At 44.3% G+C, this 18116-nt stretch overlaps 1 protein-coding gene across 5 annotated transcripts in view; it reads right to left on the bottom strand.

The window, feature by feature from the left end:
- ADD2 (adducin 2) overlaps positions 1–18116 on the bottom strand; it is a 123968-nt gene that overhangs the window by 101810 nt on the left and 4042 nt on the right. Inside the window, exon 1 of one of the 5 annotated variants that reach the window (XM_040458599.1) lies at positions 3069–3457. The exons of 1 other annotated variant lie outside the window; for it this stretch is intronic. The gene's annotated coding sequence lies outside the window, so the exon portion shown is untranslated. Of the gene's footprint in view, positions 1–2773; positions 3029–3068; positions 3458–18116 lie in introns of those variants that run through there. 3 more of the 5 variants (XM_040458596.1, XM_040458600.1, XM_040458597.1) reach the window with 3 other exon arrangements.

Raw genomic sequence — 18116 nt, 5'->3', positions numbered from 1 at the left:
AACAGAGGCCCCACCATGGGTTTTGGGGTTGCCATCAAGATAATCCAGAACACATTTTTATTGTTAAGATTATCACTGAAGAGGCAACTGGGTGGCTTAGTCGGTTAAGCGTCCGACTTTGGCTCAGTTCATGATCTCGTTGTTCATGAGTTCGAGCCCCGTGTCAGGCCCTGTGCTGACAGCTCAGAGCCTGAAGCCTGCTTCAGATTCTGTGTGTGTCTCTCTCTCTCTGCCTTCCTCTGCTCATGCTCTGTCTCTCGCTCTTAAAATATATAATAAACATTACAAAAATATTATCACTGAAGTAAAACTGCTAATTTTAGAAAAGACACAGATCCTTCAAAATGTATATATTCTCAGAACCCCAGGGGTCTGAGAGCCCCAAGAAGTAATATGTGTGCACACCAAGGAACACTATAAAAACAGCAGTATGAAAACCTCCTTGTGGCTGACAAGGACATGATTGAAGACATCATTCCAAACACTGTAATATTTGCAAAAAGTTCCTTTCTGCTCTTAGAATCAAGAATTGTTGTGCTTCTCTTAACAAGTTTCTGTGTTTTATGTTCTAGATATGGGACATTTTGTTTCATGCTTTTTCTGCACAGCTCTCAGCACTATTTGTAATTATACATTCGTATATATACAAGGTTTTCTGATGAATGTCAGTTCCTTGCAGTCATCTGTAACTGCTGTCAGAGCAGAGACCATGTCTGTCCCTGCACCTTGCACAGAGCCTGGTACATAGTAAGTCCTGAGTGTTTGTTAAGTGAACAAATGAGTGAATGAATCAATGAATAAATAGAACATATGAACCATGGATTGGTCAGGTCCCCTTTTTCCATGAAATGCTCGAAAGTTTAGTGCTGGATTTATTTCCCCGCTTAGCAAGTGTAGAGGGTCTCACACTTGTATTTTTGTATTAGCTTCATTCTTAATACCATTTTATACCTCTACCCTTAGTCTTGTTTTTTCTTTCTCATTTACTTCTAAGTTAGTCTCCCTTGCTATGATTTATGAAGCCCTGTAAATGGTCTTAAAGTCCTTGTGATAAATATATTTATTGAAGTCTTTTATATATATACATATATATACATATTTAAAGCCTTAACACTAAACTTTCTCCCAACAAACATATTTGGTCACCTGTAGGCTCTTAAGAATAGCTGTAATTTGCTAATTCCAGCACCTTACTAACATTTAAGGCAAATTCAACCCAAGCCTAGAAACAACATGTAGTGCGTCATTTCAGGCAGTGTTGTATATTCTGAATGTAACAGGCAGATTTCTAATAAGGCTAGGCAGTTGGACAAGAAAGAATAAACGGCTTGCCACAAAAATGTATGGATTTGGGATCAAGGGATGATTTATCTCTAGTGGTTCTCCAAAATATATTGAAATTATAATAATAAAAGGTTTGCTATTGGGGGTGGGGAGATGAGCAGCAGGAAGAGACAGGGAGGCAGGGCTGGGCATGATCTTGGTCCATATGCACTGACAAAAGTCTGATCACCTTACAGAATGAAGGTAGAATGCTATAATCCAAATATCCAACAGTCTAAACCCCTTTGTAAAGTCTGTAGCATGTGCTATTCATAGGCTTGCGGCTGGAGTGACTTGCAAGTCTGAAACTTCAGTTTCTGCTCTGCTCTCACTCTCTTAAAGTACTTTCACTTCATATGTGGACCATTTTTCATTTCTCAAAAATGAAATCCAATGTTTAAATCCATTTAACAAAGACACCCCTTGCTGCACAAGTTAAACATGCATCCCATGCACCTCAACTAGACCCACACACTAGGCGTGAAAGGAGGTGGGTCTGCCCTCTCCAATCACTTCCTCCCATCAGGGCATCAGACCAACCCCTCCTTGGGGCTTAGTCAGGAAGCACAAGATGTCCATTTAACAAACTGAGACTTGATTTCTATTATTTATAAGGCTCATTTGAGTCAGTTGAACCTTAGATGACAAACAGCAAGAGGGAAGAGTGGGTGTAAAGAAACAGATGGGTAATAATCATGTATCACAGATACATAACAATTTTTAAAAGAATTTGATAGGGTGTGGGCTGGGGCTTGGGCCCCCCCCCCCCCCCCCCCCCGGGGCGCCCTCTCTCTCTCTCTCCTGGGGCTTTCTGTCTTTCTCTTTCTCTTTGGCAAGGGGTGGAGATTACAGAAGAAAAGGAAGGGGGAGAAAAAGCAAGACAATAGGCTAGACAGAGCGCCTGATCGGCATCCTAAAGCAGTATGCCCCGCCCCACCCCCCAACACCTGGTAGCTCAGTGGTCGCGATTTCAAAACTGGCAGACGCTCCCCCATCCTCCCCACTCCACCCCCACCTCCCCGAGCCTGGGTGGCCTCCAACCCGGAGGCGGGAGGAGAGGGAAGGCAGAAAAAAGAGAGGGAAGGGAAGATGGAAGCTAAGAGAGGAGGAACAGACTGGCAAGACCTCTTGGGGGCAGTGGCTTTTTACCCCTCCAAAGTGGTGGAGTCGCACAAAAATCCAAGTCCAATGGGGTCCACTCACGTGCCAGCTCCCCTGCTCCAAATGCAGGCGGCTGCCGACACCGACACCGCGCCTGCTGGCCCCGCAGCTGCGGCACAATGCCCCGCCTCGAGCCTTAGCTACGCCCCGGGAACGCGCCCAGCCCGCCGAGCACCCCGCACGGCTCCCCGGGAGGGCGTCGGCTGAGCAGGAAGGGAAGGGAGGGGCGGCCCCCGCGAGGCAACAACGCTTGCCACCCGCCAGCCCGGACCCCAGAAGAAAGCCCCACCTGTCAGGCGTGGCGCTCGGAGCGAGGGCATCCAACCATCCTCATGCAGAGGCCAACGCCGGTTAGCCCCGCTTTCCAAACAACCTCCAACGTTACATCGTCAACAGAAACCTTTAGGCATGAAACACACAGCCGCCGGGAAGGGTGAATCGCAGACACCCACACTAGCAGACGCTCACCAATCTGGACCAACCAGCTCTCTCACGGTGGAGGGATGCTGTAGGGGTCTCAAATTCCATTAAAAGAAACAAAACCAAGGCAAAAGCCATGATACCCATTGCCAAGACGGGCTTACCTCCTGCACGGCATCTTATCCATTCCTGGTGTTCCACTGTGGGCTGTTGTTTTGCTTTGTTGTTGTTGTCTTTTGAGTGTCTGCTTAATGCACCCAGCTAATCTGCAGAGCAATGTTTTCTTCCCATCCTGCAGCCCCACACTTGTCAGAGCTGCGTGGAATTCCACCAGCAATGCAGCTTCTCCGCGTCAGTGGTAATTACAGACGACAGAGGCTGCTACTCCTTGACAAAAGGCTTTAGTTCCCGCTCGTCCCTTACAGCCCTGCCGTCAGAATTAAATCCATTTCCCGCACGAGGCTGGGAGGAAATGAGAGCTCTCCTGGCCGAGTGCGCTGACAAAAGGACGCTTGGCGGCGTCCACAGCGCCCCCTCTAGCGGGCCACTGCCCGGCTGCCCCAGGGCCGCGGTGCTGCAGTGCCCCCACCCGCAGCGCGCGCCGCCCGCGCTGCCGCAGTCCCGCCGCTCGGCCTCTGCTCACGTCCACTCCGGCACCACCAACTGCCCGCAAGAGCCAAGAGCTAGGAAGAAAATCTGAAACGTGAGCTCCCTTAAAGGATGTATCCTCCCTGGGATTAATAAAAGAAAAAAGTCTTGCAGCTGGAATATTTATTGTCTGGGAAGGACATCTGCCTTTAGAAAATTAACTATTAGCGATTTTAATAGCAATTGTTGACCATTTGAATTCTGAGCCAAAATTATCCCTCTGCCAGGTCCATTTTCAACTAGAGCAAAATTTTTGTTGTGCTACTCTCTGGAACTGTGAGCCCAGCTCCTTCCAATTCTCATTACTTCCTCCTCTCACCCCCTCTCCTCATTCCAGAGGGAACAGGTGTTTAGTGAATGGTGAATGGGGAAGGGGATGGAGAACAGAATACTTGGTTACAGTTTCAGACCTGCCAATAACTAGCTGTGTGACCTTGATGAAGTCACTTAACCTTTCTGGGCATTTACTCTGTAAAATGACAGTGTACCTAAGACATCTCCCACTTCTACTTTCTGACAGTGTTTCTCAATATGCCCTCAGAGTAGGCATATCAAGTGGTTGCTTGTGACTTTAGACCCCCATAATCTCACCAGCTCCCCCAATCAGCATTTACTCTGTTTTTAAAAATGTGAATGCAGGGCAAGTATGGTTTCCAGAAAAGCCCCCTGGTCATTTTCCCCAACCAGTTCATGGCCCCTTTGCTCCCTGTAGGTTCCAGGGCTCCATTGCCTTAAGACACTCCCATAAAAACCACAGACCCCGCCACAGTGCTGCTACAGAATCAGAATCTCTAGAGGTAGGCCTAGGAATCCATATTTTTAATAAGCATCCCTAGTAATTCCTTCATACACTAACATTTAAAAAATGCCACTCTATGTGAGCTACTAGTGATGTAGAAGAGAAAATGCCCACAACAACCCCAGAACTGAAAAATATTCTGAGACACTAGAACTGTGTCTTTCTGCTGTAGCTCTTCCAACCCTTCCCCCCCCCCCCCCCCCAAGTCTCAATCCCTTCTTTCTCATTCATTCCCCTTTCACTTTCAGAATTGAGTCTACAAGCCCTCTCCCCATTCACCTGTCAAAACCTGCTAGAATTACAAGCAATTCAGCTAATAGGACCCAAGGTCTGTCTGGCCAGAACCAGGAAGTGATGTGTTTATTGAGACACTTCAAGTGGCTATGCACTATATTTAATTTTAGATGTATTTTGTAAGTGATATTTGGTACTGAGTGATGATATCTAGGGAATCAGGAACATCTTTTCCAGAGCCCTGAAATCATAGGTATGGTGGGCCCTTTTCTGAAATAGAACTCAAAAAGAATAGAGAATTTTTGTTTAGTCCAGAAATAACAGGCTTCATAAATCCCCTTAAGTCATCTCCAACACTCAAATATATCACTTCATGATATATTATTTAGCTTTCTCAAACTAATAATTGCAAACTCTTGTTGGCTCCTGCCACTGCTCTGAGGGCTTTACATGCATTTTTATTCATTTAATCCTCACAAGAACTCCATAAGATCAGTACTATTACTCCTATTTTACAGTTGAAAAGATTGAGGCACAGAGAGGTTAGGTAACTTGCTCAAGGTCACACAGCTAGTGGATGGCTGAGCCAGGACTCAAACTCAAGCAATATGTCTCCAGAACTTATGAGCCCTAACCACTACCCTGCACATGGCTTCTTGGAGGGGACAAAAAAATTAACTTTAAAAAGTAGAACTGGGGGCGCCTGGGTGGCTCAGTCGGTTAAGCCTCCGACTTCAGCTCAGGTCACGATCTCAGGGTCCGTGAGTTTGAGCCCCGCGTCAGGCTCTGGGCTGATGGCTCAGAGCCTGGAGCCTGTTTCCGATTCTGTGTCTGCCCCTCCCCCGTTCAGCTCTGTCTCTCTCTGTCCCAAAAATAAATAAACGTTAAAAAAAAAAATTTTTTTTTTAAATTAAAAAAAAAAAAAAGTAGAACGGGCGCACCTTCATGGTTCAGTCAGTTGAGCATCCAACTCTTGATTTCAACTTAGGTCATGATCCCAGGGTCATGGGATTGAGCCCTGCATCTGGCTCCATGCTGAGTGTGGAGCCTGCTTAAGATTCCCGTGCCCGCACCCCCCCCCCCCGCTGCCTCGCTACCCCTCTGCCCATCTCCCCGACTCATGCTCTCTAAAAATTAAAATAATAAAAAGAACTAGAACTAGTACAAGTCACTGATAAAGTTGATAGGCTGATATACATCCTTTTCCCAAAAAAGTGATTCTGTTCTTCTACTCCTCAGTCTTAAAAAAATAAATCCTCCAGCTTCTCTTAGATGCCACCTGAATGTGACAAGTGCTGGAAAGATTAGCACCATCCTGTGGCTTTAGGAATTGTTCAAATATCAGATAGGAAGCAAGACTTCAACATATAAATTTCCATATTGATAGCCTATATGGAATTTTAGTTGAAGTTCCTGAAGTTCTTGCTCAATTCCAAATTCACTTTGAAATCCAACAAAGGGACTTGAAAAAAGGATTTTCAAAAATTGTCTATATAGGCTATCCTGGGAAGATCACTAGAATTCAGAGTCCACACCACAAAAAGCTCAAGCTACCTAGCCCTTAACTAGGGACATAGAAGACACCATGTCAGACACAGAAAAAATCACATTTGGCTAGCCTCCAATAGCCAGTTAAAATTAGATTTTCTGACTGGTTTGCAATAAAAAATTTTTTTGCAGTAAAATTATTTCTAACCCCCAGGTCTCTTGACAAAAAATGTTTCTGGCCAGCAATAACTTATAGAGAGAGCAGATGGCAGTATATCAGACACCCACAGTGTTTCCACCTCCTGATATTCGTGTCCTGGGGTAATCCCCTCCCCTTATGTGCGGGCAGGACCTGTGACTTGCTCCTAACTAATGGAATACAGCAAAGGGAATGGGATGCCACTTCTGTGATTGCATTACATAAGATTCTTCAACTTGCTGACTTTCTCGATCACCTTCTTGGTTTGCATGCTTTGATCAATCAAATAGCATTGCTAGGACGACCTACATGGCAAGGAACTTAGGGTGACACCTGACCAACAGCCAGCTAGAAACTGAGGTCATCAGTCCAAAAGTCCTAGAGGAAATGAACTCTGCCAACAACCATGTAAGCTTGGAAGCAGATCCTTCCCCAGCCAAGCCTTCAGCTGAGACCCCAGCCCAGACTGATACCTTGATTTCTGCCTTGAGAGTAAGCTTAAAGCAGAGGACCCAGCTAAGCCATGCCCAGGTGTGACTCCTGACCCACTGAAATGGTGAGATAATGAATGTGTTAAGTTCCATGTTCGTGGTAATTTGTTACACAGCTTTAGATAACCAATACAGTGCCTTAGCACCCTCCAGGCCAAAGCATACTTATCAGTTGCCTTCCCCAGGTCATGCCAGAGGTTCTGGAGGAATTGACACCCCAGGGGATCAGTTTTCAACCAACAGCCATCGGGAATCTATGAATAGCCCACCTCCCTCATTCCTGGGTGTTAGGAAGACACCACCGAGGCATGCTGTACACAGTTTCCCAGAGTGCCTCAGCAGAACGGAGCCCCAGAGGCCCCCAGTAGTATCCTACTCAGTCATGCATGTTTCATAGTCTGGCTTTTCTTCCTTGTATTACTTTCCCACTCCTCTATTAGTGGTTCCTGGCCTTGTCTCCCAAAAAAACTATAAATCATGGCCTACTTTTAGGGAAATCAAATTTAAGATAGGAGAGTGGGGGGGGGTGGAGAATGACAGTGCTTTCAAAGTAAGACCAATGATAAATTCTAAGTCTAGGTCTCCTGAAGATGCCCCTCTCCCAACAAGCAAAAGTGTGCCCAACCCTATGGCTGAGGTGTGCTGTGGAAAGAGAACTGAACTAGGAGTCTAGGGCCTGGGGCTCGTCTCAGTCCCAGTGACTGGGTGGACTCAGAAAGGACTGACCCCAGGTCTCACTTCCTGGCTGTAAAGTAAGGGTAACAGCCCTTGCCCTCTGGTAAGGGATGAACTGTGCTCCTCTACCTGCCCTCTACCACCAATCCCTACATTGAAGTTCTAACCTCCAGAACCACAGAATGTGACTATATTTGGAGATGGGGGTCTTCAAAGAGATAATGAGGTAAATTAATGAGATAATTAAAAATGAAAAATTAGGTGTCCTCTAATCTAGGACAGGTGTCTTTATAAGAGGAAATGTGGACACAGGCTGCCATAGAGGGAAGACCATGTGAAGATACAGGGAGAAGTCAACCACCAACAGCCAAGGAGAAAGGAAAACCAACGCTGCTGACACCTTGATTTCTTGATCTCACACAAACTTCTGTTGCTCAAGTCACCCAGGCCAGGCTACTTTGTTATGGTGGCCCTAGAAAACTAATGGTCTCCTACCATCCAGGGTTGTCATGGAGACAAAATAGGACACCAAGCCTTAGTAAGTTTTACAGTCTTATTACAGACTAGAAAGACACAGCTAAACCATGGTCATAGAGGGAAGAGTCATCAGGGTGAGGTAGAGAGGCCCCCGACTCCAGAGGAAAGGCAGTCCTTATTATAAAGTGGCAGAGAACTTGGCTGAATTGTGTCCTACTGTTTCATAGAAGGTAGAACTTACAAGTGATGAAATTAGATATTTAATGGAGGAGATTTCTAAGCAAAATAGTGAAGGTGCAACTAGCGTCCTTCTCACTATTTCTAGCAAAATGCAAGAGGAAAGATGAATTAAAGGAAAACTCTTTAAACACAAAGGAGCCAGAGCTTGAAGACTGGGAAAATTCTCAGCCCATCTACATTGCAAAACATGACAAAGCTTGTTCTGAAGGGAGTATGAAGGGTGTGGCTGAATAACCATTTGATAAAGAGGTCATGGGTGTAACTCATGGACCTAATCGGCCATCTCAGCAGAGGCCAGGAATAGAGATGGGTTTTTCCAGCAAAGACAGTGCCATTTTGAACTAAAGGGAACAGAAAAAGCAGGACAGAATGAAGGAAGGCTGTTAAACTTCTTGGATTCTACTGGAGGAGACCACAAAACTATTTGGTTGCAAAAGTACACTGTTCTTCCAGGAAAGGAGAGAATGACCCCCAAGGTGATTCAGAGATCATCAGCACTGCCATTCCAACCACAGGTCCAGGGGCCAAGTTTGTTTTCTCCTGGCTTCAGGGGGCAGGGCCACTGCAGAGCTGTGTGGGGTGAGGCTTCCACCACAGTGGACCTGGAAGGTGGGACACTGCCAAAGAGGATTATTATGACGGCTTAAGATATAATGGAATTTGTCTTGCTAGGTTTGGAGCTTGCTTGGGACCCATTACTCCTTTCTTCTTTCCAATTTCTTCCCTTTGGAATGGGAATGTCTGCCCTAGGCCTGCTCACCATTATACTTTGGAAGCACATAACTTGTCTGGTTTCACAGGTTCACAGCTAGAGAAGAATTTCACCTCAAGATGAATCATATCTCAAGTCTCAACTATACATGATTTAGAGGACATTTAGATGAGACTTTGGACTTCAGAATTTAGAACTGATGCTGGAACAAGACTTTTGGGGATGTTGAGATGGAATGCATGTATTTTGCATGTGTTAAGGGTATGAAGTTTTAGAGTCAGGCACCAAAAACCATCGACTGAATTGTGCCCTGCAAAATTCCTATGTTAAAGCCCTAACCCCCAGTGTGACTAAGAGCCAGGGATTTTAGGTGGTTGTTAGGGTTAAATGAGGTCATAAGGTTGGGCCCTTAATTCAATAGGATTGGTGTCCTTATAAGAGGAAGAGAGACAAGAGTTTGCTGACTGCACACACACTGCTTGCTCTCTCTCTGCCCCCACCATGCGAGGCCAGAGAGAGAAATCTGCAAACCAGGAAAAGCAACCTCACTAGAAACCAAAACTGTTCAGCCTTGATCTTGGACTTCTCAGCCTCCAAAACTGTGAGAAATTTCTGTTGTTTAAGCCACCCAGTACAGGATTTATATTACGGCAGCCCAAGCAGACTATATACTTTCTGTGCCTTGGTTTATCCACCTGTAAAACAGGGATAATCATGCCTATCTTATAGGACTGTTATGAGAACAAGGGAACATATGGAAAGTATGGGAACAGATACAGCATATAACAAGTGCTAGGTCTTTGTGAGCAGTTGTTACAGAGATGAAGACGGTCTCTGTGGTCAAGGTGCTTGGGTGTCTAACTTGCATAAGGTGTATTATGGATTTAGCTGGGTATTTAGACAGCCTTGAAAATTCTCACTGCCAATGGCCAAGGCTTACCACTCCTTACTTTTCTAGCTTAAGTTTATATTCCTATTAAAGTTAATCTCCCCAAGAAGGGTAATAGGCACTTATTCCTCAAGTGATGAAAATAGATAGAATGAAAGATAATAGCTATGGGTCCTGAAAAGATAAGGATGGAAACCTCAGAGGAGCTGGGGGATAAGCATGAAGGCTGAAGACCCTGAAGCCTATTTCTTCTAAGCATGAAATTAAGGAAAAAGAGTTGAGTAGATGTGTGACAAGCAAGGCCATTTAAAGGGTAATTGTAAAGCTTTGAATTATCACAATTTTTAAGAGACTTCAAGACTTTCAAGACTGCATTTATTTGTCTCTAGAAGGTAGCCCTGGGCTGGCACTTTTCACTTTTCATACTTGGGGGAGCCTGAAACAGAGAAGAAAGTCCCTTATAAATGGCTAAATGATAATAACAGTTCCCAAAAGAACTATATAAATTTTTTCATTAGTAATCAAAAATGTTTAAGTTTAAAGATATCATTTTTTATCTATTAAAATTCTATCATTTTAATAGATCCCACTGTTAGCAAGGATATGGTGAACTCGGCACTCAGAACTGATGGTATTATAAGTTGGCCTCATGCAAGTCCTAGATTGTACCTACCTGTGACTCAGGACTTCCACTTCTAGGAATCTATCCTAAAAATAAATAAAAAAATTTTTTTAAATATAGAAAGAGGTAAATACATCAGGCTATTTGCCATGTTGATTAGAACAAAAAACTGAAAACTTAAATGATCCCCAATTAGAAAACCCTTCCATTCAATTGATCATTAAAACTTGTGATAAAGACTACACAGTAACCTCAAACATGTCAATGGTAGAATAAGAAGAAATACAACACAGTGTTATATACCCTGTAATAATTTAATTCAGTTGTGTAAGAAAAAAATTTGGAAGCATTTTAGTATATTTCCATCCATGGTTTTACTAAGATGGTAAGATTACTTTGGGTCTTAATATTCTGAAATCTCAACCTGAAGAAAAAGCCAAACCCATGACTAAAAATAAAGCCACTCCAATCTTTCACTGTGGAAAATAAAGTACTACAGTCACATGCTTTAATTCAGGTTATAAAAAACACATTTACCTATTTCCTAGCCCACTCTCATTTATATTTCAAGGGTCAGTGTTTTTTAGAACAAAAGGCAGTAAAGAGTTTAACACTATTACACATATGCTCTGATTCCATCCTTCACTGACCCACTGGATATTGGTCAAGTTCCTTCTGTTTTCTAGTTTCCTGACATGTAAAATGGATATAATTATACATCACAAGGTGGTCATGAAAATTACAATGTTATTATGTATACACCACCAGGAATAGTGTCCAGCACAAAGTATCAATAATTTTTCTGTTCTTAATCAAGTCTTTCCACTATGCATTAAGCTAACTTTTTGAGCTCAAATTTAGCTTTAAAAGTTTCATTTAATTTTTTTTAAACTTTTCACATACTTATAATGTGTTAAACCTAAGAGATAAGTTCATGTATTGCTAGGTTTACCCAGAGTTAAAAGATAATTTATTCCAATAGCCTACAGTCTAGTGTATTATAGATCATTGTCTTAGTTTGGATTTAAGTGTTAACTACAAAATTCCAGGAATGTAGTATTTAAGTATCAGAATATGAAAACTTGCTAAAGATTATCAATTTTGCCTTATTCTCACAGTTCATTAAAAAAAAATGCCTGTTGGCCTCATCTAAGCAGTTGAAGGTCTAGGAAGAGGGTGGTCTGAGGGACAAACCCAGCTTGCTGCTCAGCCCCTCTGATAAGGCAGGCGTGCTCCTGTTGTTGGTTGTATAGCTGCATGGTTTGACATATTATCCAATGTAACCTTCCCTCCACCCACTGAGCTAAGACTTGGGGGAGGGGCCAGGGACTGAGGTAGATAGATACCAACCAGAAGTCCACATTTAGCTTCATATTTCAGTTCCCAGCAACAACAGTCTGAAAAGCAAGGTTCTCATTTGAAAGAAGCTGACTTTGTTGAAAGGGAGAATAATAAACATGTGGGTTCTGGTGGGCCAGAGCTCAGATGGCAGCTCCGGTGGTCACAAAGCAGGGAGGAGGCAAGACATGATGTGGGAGAAGATTTCCTACAACCAAAAATGAAAATGAAAGTTGAAATAGCAGGAAGTAGTCATTTGGAGGGGATGGAACTTGTCTGTAGAAGCTGCCTGATTCCTAATCCCTGGGAAGGGCCCCTGTACCACACCTTCCTGGGGAAGAGTTACATAAGGGAACAGAACCCAAGAAAGATAAAAAAGAATCTGAGGAAAGCCAGGATTTGTACCCACTTCTCAGAATGTAGCCTCTCACAGTTTAGTGACCACATGGCTGAAGGAATTTTTAAGTATGTGCCTGAGGGCAGCTACATAGCCCATCTAGGAGTGGGAAAGCCAGGGAGACAAGAAGATGCCTGGGTTCTGAAGGCAGGCAGCCCAGTGAGCCTGGCCTAGAGAAGAGAAGCCATAGTGGGGTCATGGACATCCACAGCAGATGTCAGCTCAACAAGACTGGGGGCCTAAGGATTAGCTGGGGAAATACACATGAGCATTCTCCTTCCAGCCTCCAGCCATAGCACACACACTCCTTGCTGTACCTAAAGGAGGACAAGAGGATCTCCTAGGGGAGACAGGGCAAAGAGTCCCACAGGGATTCTGAACATTAAACTGGTAACAGTATTTACTCAAAGAAGATAGACCTTAATGGGCTAAGAGAATCTTCCCACCATCTGAGTCATAAGGTCTTTACTAGGTTCTCAAAAACAAGTAGAATACAGTATAGAAAGTAAAGTTATATTTCTTCCCATATAAATTGTGCTCACAATTGTCAGTCCTGCTTTGATGTGTGCAAATCCAGCCAGGACCCAGAGATCAGAACCCAGCATGGTCACCACAGCCCTGCCACCTCATAGAGTTGTACAGATGATCTTCCAGCAAATAAAGCTCCTTTATAATGAGCAGGGTTTTGGCCACCAAGCCCCACATGGTCTTTCTCTTCCCTTGGGGGCCTGGTCCAAATTGCATGAAGCAGGGAAACTCTGCTCCTAGGTTCTTCTCACCTCAGAGCACTGAGGCAGGTGCCCCACGCCCATCTTCCACACTAGCATTGCTGGAAGGACACATTCCTGGGAGGAAAGTCTTCCAAAAAAGGAGTGATCCAAAGAGGACCAGAGGAGTTCCCCCCAAAATAATCAAGCTATATTTATGGTTCCTTTACCCTCCCACTAGAAGATCTGCCTTTAAAATGATGTCTTTGGGGTCCGTTTCATTGCTAACCCATTCTGGATAACTCAGAGGTTAGAAAAAGGGGAGACGGGAGAGGGCAGGAGGACACACAGACCTCCCTGAGGGGCAGGCTTATGTGGTCCTAGTACTTGATGGCTTCCTGCTAACCCAAAGAGCAGTCTGTCTTAAGGGAGGTCAGGAGCACATCAGAGGAATCCTGCCGCTAACTTTGAGAGACCTTTCCACTCAATTCTTACAACCCTCCTCTCTATCCATGTGGGACCAATGAGTTTGGGTCTTTTATAAAACTCTTATAAATTCCCTCCAGAAGTCCACTAGAATAAATCAAGACCTATTTCAATTAATTTTTTTAATTCAATTAAAATTTTTTTAGCATTTATTTATTTTTGAGAGACCGAGCGTGAACAGCGGAGGGGTAGAGAGAGAGGAGACCCAGAATCTGAGGCAGGTTCCGGGATCAGAGCTGTCAGCACAGAGCCTGACATGGGGCTCGAACCCATGAACTGCGAGATAATGACCTGAGCTGAAGTCAGACATTTAACTGACAGAGCACCCAGGCACCCCTTACTTCAACTAATTTAACTACCAAGCCCATCATATGTGAGAGAAATAGAAATTATTGGCTTTCTCAAATTATGTTCAGCTCACCAGGTAGACACCTTGTCAAACATACCAAACCTCACACACATTCACAAAACCCACTTTTTGTTTGATTTTTCTGTGGGGACAGAAGATTGAGAGTTCCAACAAAAGAAATCTCCCTGTCTTATTTTCATGAAGAAATTCACCTTTCCTCTAACATTTTCTTCTCATGTTGGTCAGACTGGGACTCAAGAGTTTCCCTTGGGTGCTGCTTGGATCTCTTCCTGAGTAGCTGCACCCAGGGGAACCCTCCAATGGAGGTGGCATCACTCTGAGGTTAGACGGATCCTGATTGTATGCTCCAGACCTCACCTTTCCAAAGCTCCAGGGAAAAAAACCAACATCCATATCATCACAGCAACAATCCCTCAGTCCCCAGAATTTAGAAGACACAGTCACATCCTGAGCCAACACAACCACTAGAGCAGCCTCCACACTTGGAGTCCCAGCACTCTTGGTCCAGGGCTGCAAAGTTTAACACCCAAACTGGTGGTACAACAAGGTGTCTGGGGGCCGACAACCCAGCGAGCACCCACCACATCAAAAGGAAGTGCAAGTTTCTAAAATATTCTGCTGCTACGTTCATCAGAATATACCCCCTAGGCCCCAGTGAACACCGGGGCAGACAAATATGATTCCCAGGGAAAAGCCTAGACCACCACACTACTGTGGTAGAATTTTTGCTATCACATACAGCCAGTTCCTGGCAGAAATGTGAGAGGGAAGACAGGAGATAGTTGCTTCAAGGCCTTCCCAGGGTGCTAATGAATTCATCCCAGCAAGTTAGATCATTCCATTTCAGAGCTTAAAATGCTATAAGAAGAAATGCTCCCAGTGATTAATTTCCACACACGGATTACCACAATCTGCAGAGGGAGTAGTGGAAATCTACCATCCACATAGGCTTCTTCCTCTCAGAAACTCTCCCAAGGAATACTCCCACACCAGGCCAAAATTTTACAAGTGTGTGATGGCAGAACACCCAGGCCCCAGACCAGGCACTTATGTTCATCCACATATTCCTTTCCAGAGTCCCTCTGACCCCAGCACAATTGGCATCTCACTCCAACACAGAGGATGGCCTTTGTCCAGGGACACAGCCTCTGCAGGATCATAGGCAACTGTGAACAAAACTCAGAGCCTTGCGTGATAGGAAATGCTCAAACCATAAACACAGGTGTCAAACAAAAGAAATAAGCAATGGTGGGTCAGTAAACATCTTGCCACCCAGCAATGCCCAATCCCAAAACAGCAAAATCCTACACTTGAAAATCCAATCCTAAATGAGCCTTGCCAGGATCCTGACATTGATCCCTACTCCTACCAAGGCCAGATGCTGCAGCTTCACATGGCTCAGGGCCCTCTCCATTCGCACACATACTTGCTGATTCAGTCCCCAAGTGAACCTGCTCTGGCCCGAGAAGTTAATCTCCATGCCTGCCATCAGCAGATTCTTATGTACTTCATTTGGGATTTTTGCCTCTCAGGAATGTTGTTGATCTTGCACAGGCTGTTCTGACCCCATCCTCAAATCCCCAAAAATGCCCATCTCTGCCAGCAGCAGGATTCTACTCCTCAGATCCTCTCCAAGGGCAGGAAGAAGGGTGCCATTCCTGCAAACTGAAGCTGGAGGAGGCCTGCGTCCCAAATCCTAAGCCCCTCTGTACATAAGCATTTCAGTCCAATGAGTCACATCAGCTATCCCCAGGTTTCTGGTTAGGGTGTATGGCCAGGATCCTGAAACCCTATATACTCACTTCTTCATGTAAACTACACTGACCCCTTATGAGAACTGTTTGGCAAATAAAGGTCAGGCTGAGCTTTGTTTCCCTGGTCCCTCTCACTTCATATTGGTTCCTGATTATAAAATGCCAGCTTTTATAAAGTTAGTAAAAGTGATGTTGAATAATTGCTCAAGCCACATGCAAATTAGGATCTCAGAGTTAAACCTATTAGCCAGGAAAAAAACTAGTCAGAAAGATAGTCACACAGTAGGCACTTAAAAGAGAAAAAAATCACTTCCCCCTTCCCATCCTGAACAATTCAGTCCTAATGCTGTTAGCTCACAGTGAGATGGGGGAGGGACACGGTGGCCTTGAGTGAGCCATTGGAGACCCAGCAGGGTGAGGATGGCACCCACACATAGAGGTGGCCTAATACAGGACGTCAGAGACCAAGCAGATGAGGGGAATGGCCACACAGTGGGGAGGCTCAGTGCAAAGTGATGAAGTCCAATCAGCAGGAGAGGGGTCTTGGAAGGGCAGTGTGGTAAGGGGAGTCAGACCCAAGCCAGCAAGGAGGGTGCCCAGGCAGAGGGCAGCATAGCATGGGGAGAAGCAGCCCATGCCAAATCAGGCAGCCATGCGTATGTGCAGGTGACCTCACATGGTGACCCAGAGTCCAAGCAGGATGAGGAGACACCCATGTGTGGGGTGAGGGATGGCCTGAGTGGAATGTGAGAGCCAAGGAGAAGGTTCTTACGGAGGGGCAGCTAGTCATGGTGTTGTTATGGGCTGAATAATGTCCCTTCAAAATCCATATGTTGAAGTCCTAACCCCCTACCTCAGAATGTGACTGTATTTGGACATAGGGCCTTAAAAGGGGTGATTAAGTTAAAATGGAGGGTTGGCACCAGTTCAATAGGAGTGGTGTCCTTATAAGAGAAAATTGGGGCACACACATGCAGAGGAAAGACCGTTTGTGAGCCAAGAAGAGAGGCCTCAGAAGAAATCAAACTTGCCAACACCTTGATCTTTGACTTCCAACCTCCAGAACTGAGAGAAATAAATTTACGTTGTTTAAACCACTTACTCTGTATATTTTGTTACAGCAGCCCTAGCAAACTAATACAGGCGCTAAAGCCCAAAAGGGGTGAAGAGAAGAGCCAGGCATGGGGGAGACAGTACAGAGAGGAGAAATGAGTTACACACAGGGTGTCCTTGATGAAAGACTCATTCCAGGGCTAGGGGTGGGAAAGGGCATGATACTTGAGCTCAGAACATCTTCTGCCAGAAAGGAAATGATCAAAGAATGATAGTGACAGGTCAAGCAGAAAGTTAGCCCATTTGATGGGGCTTTCACTGGCCACAACGAGGACAATTTGAATAACAAAATAAATAATGAAATGCTAGGATATTATGATGATATAATAATTACTGAATTAAATAGAAAACCATTAAAATGAATATAGAAATAACCAAAAGGTTCTACAATAAGTCAATGGTTAAACTGTGGCACATCCATCCCATGGACTAATACTCAGCAATGAAGGGGGAGGGGTGTGAATAGACTTTTAATACAATGACTGGGATGATCTAAAGGGCACTGTGCTAAGTAAAAAGACCAGACTTTAAAGAATACACACTGAATGATTCCATATAGTATAGAACACTCCCCAAATGATAGAGAGATGGAGAACAGATTACTGGTGGTCAGTGGGTAGAGAAAGTGGAGATGTGGGGGCAGTGGATGATAGCAGGCAGGAGAGCTTTATGGGGGTGGAACCGTGCTAGATCTTAACAGTAGTGGTGATTCCACAAATCTACACTTGTGATAAAAGGACAGGGAACTAGACACACATAGTACCCATATCGATTTTGTTTTGATATTGTACTATAGTTTCAGGAGATGCAGTCATTGAGGGAAAGAAACCAAGTTAAGGGTACATGGGACTTCTCTGTACTATCTTTGTAACTTCCTGTGCATCTATAATTATTTCAAAATTAAAAGTTTCATAGATACAGAATGTTGGTGAAGAACAGGATATCAAGAGAGATTCAGAGCACCTCCACACAAAATACGGATCACAAAGTAAAAAGGTTAACTTTACAGTAGAGAGGCCTGGAAGTTATTACATTAAGGGATGGAAGTGAATATCCTCAGTAATAGGACAAATCAAAATGTACCCCATTTAATAAGATGCAATGGGTAGACAATAGCATCACTTCCATGCCGTTCCCGCCAAAGATGTAGATCTGAATCTAATCGGGGGAAAGAGACAAACTCAAATCAAGAAACATTCTGCAAAACAACTGGCCTGTAATCTTTCAGTGTGTCAAGGTCATAAAAATCATGACAAGACCAACAAAATGTTCCAGACAGATGGAGGCTAAAGAGACATGACAATTAAATGCAACTCATGATTCTCAGCTGGTCCTTCTGCTAGAAAGGACATTCAGACTGTTGGTGAAAACCTGAATGGAGCCTGAGGATTTTGAGGCAGTAATGCCACAACATTAACTTCCTGATTTTGATGGCTACACTGTGGTCATGTAAGGCAATGTCCTCGTTTATAGGAAATGCATACTAATTAAGGGCGATGGGGCATCAGGTTGGCAACTTATTCTCAAATGGGTCAGGAAAAAAGTTATTTGTACTGTACTTGTGACCCTTCGA

Source organism: Herpailurus yagouaroundi, unplaced genomic scaffold (assembly GCF_014898765.1).
Source record: "Herpailurus yagouaroundi ecotype Mexico unplaced genomic scaffold, PumYag 221, whole genome shotgun sequence".
In the NCBI taxonomy this organism is placed as follows: domain Eukaryota; kingdom Metazoa; phylum Chordata; class Mammalia; order Carnivora; family Felidae; genus Herpailurus; species Herpailurus yagouaroundi.
Note: the sequence above shows the minus strand (reverse complement) of the source record. Positions and strands in the feature narration are given on the sequence as shown.